This window comes from Neoarius graeffei, chromosome 23 (assembly GCF_027579695.1).
Source record: "Neoarius graeffei isolate fNeoGra1 chromosome 23, fNeoGra1.pri, whole genome shotgun sequence".
In the NCBI taxonomy this organism is placed as follows: Eukaryota; Metazoa; Chordata; class Actinopteri; order Siluriformes; family Ariidae; genus Neoarius; species Neoarius graeffei.
This window is the reverse complement of record NC_083591.1, coordinates 51982432-51984133: the sequence shown is the minus strand read 5'-3', so window position 1 is coordinate 51984133 and position 1702 is coordinate 51982432. Positions and strand designations below refer to the sequence as shown.

The 1702-nt window shown below is 41.5% G+C and overlaps 1 non-coding gene across 1 annotated transcript; it reads left to right on the top strand.

Annotated features, from left to right (window-relative positions):
• The first annotated feature begins 1062 nt into the window (after positions 1-1062).
• On the top strand, positions 1063-1145 carry trnal-uaa (transfer RNA leucine (anticodon UAA)). The gene has a single exon. It is a non-coding gene; the product is annotated as a tRNA-Leu (tRNA).
• Positions 1146-1702: the final 557 nt, after the last annotated feature.

Here is a 1702-nt window from a genome sequence, read left to right as displayed (position 1 = left end):
CTTGCCGTGAGGCGACAGCGCTAACCACTACACCACCGTGCTGCCCAGGTGGCGCGTATGACTGGTAATTACTAACACTGGCTATGAGGCGGTGTGTATGAGTGGTAATTACTAACACTGGCCACTAGGCGGTGTGTATGAGTGGTGGTACACGTACACGGACAAACCACAAAAAATCGACTCGATGGGTTTACCATTTTTTCTTAGGTATGGTGCTCCGCTGGAGCTCTGCTATAATCAGCCCACCAGGATGACTGAGTAGTCAAGATACCAGACTTAAGATCCAATGGACAAATGCCCTTGTGGGTTCAAACCTCACTCCTGGTAAGTGCTGTAGCTGAATACAATTGTGTGTAACTGCAAAATCCTGAAAGGAAACCATAAAGAATTAAATGAGAAACTTCAAATAACTGATAACCAGTTCTTGGAGAAGGTTCTAAAGTACTGCTGATGGAAAGCAGTAGCTCTGGAGTCAGTGTGACCCTAAGTAGGATTCAGTAGTTACTGAAAATAAGTCATTCTGCAGAAAGATTTCTATGGGATGCTAAAGCATTGCACCAGGATGACTGAATGGTTAAGGTGTTGGACTTAAGATCCAATGGACAAATGTTCTGGGAAAAAGTCTCTGTTGGAGTAAGATTTAATTTAAGAGTGTATAAGATCATATCTGAAAGTTACTGGAAAATTCTTAATGGAAACCATCAAACAAGTCTGGATTCAGTAGATACTGAGGGAGAATGCTTGTACACTATCAGAAATAGGGGTACAGTAGGAGTCCATTTCTATCCCCCAAGGTACAATCTACACTAATGTACCTCCTGCGGTTCATTATTAGGCCTCAAGGTAAATATGTGTATATTTTTATGGCCAAAAAGGTACATATATGTATTCAGTAGTTACTGATGGCAAATGCCTGCAATAACCTGGTGACTTATCCAGGGCATACCCTGCCTCTCGCCCATAGTCAGCTGGGATAGGCTCCAGCTTGCCTGCGACCCTGTAGAACAGGATAAGTGGCTACAGATAATGGATGGATGGAATGCTTGTGCTTTGTGGTGGTGTACCAGGATGACCAAGTGGTTAAGGTGTTGGACTTAAGCTCCAATGGGCAGATGCCCTTGTGGGTTCAAACCCCACTCCTGGTAAGTGCTTTAGCTGAATACAATCATGTATGCAACTGCAAAATCCTGAAAGGAAACCTTCAAAAATTAAATAGAAACCATCAAACAAGTGATAGCCAGTTCTTGGAGAACATCCTAAAGTACTGCTGCTGGAAAGCAGTAGGATTCAGTCGTTACTGAAAATAAAAGTCATTCTTCAGGAGGCTTTCACACCAGGATGACTGAGTGGTTAAGGTATTGGATTCAAGAGCCAATGGACAAATGTTCTTGTGGGTTTAATCCCCACTCCTGGTAGTTTTTATTTTTTATTTTTTGCTGAGTTCTGAAAGTAACTGGAAAATTCCTACTGGAAGCTATCAAGTAAACAAGTGACAATCAGGCCTTGCAGATTAAGCCAATATTCCATAAGAATATTTCACTTGGTGATAAAAGCATCAAAATTGGCATGAATGATGTCCAGGACCTATATTTTCAGCAAAGCCTAATAGCCACCTGAAAATCCAAGATGGCCACCACATCGAATCTTAAAAGTGTTTTTTCATTGTAGAACTTGAATGGCTGGATATATTTTAATTGTCAAA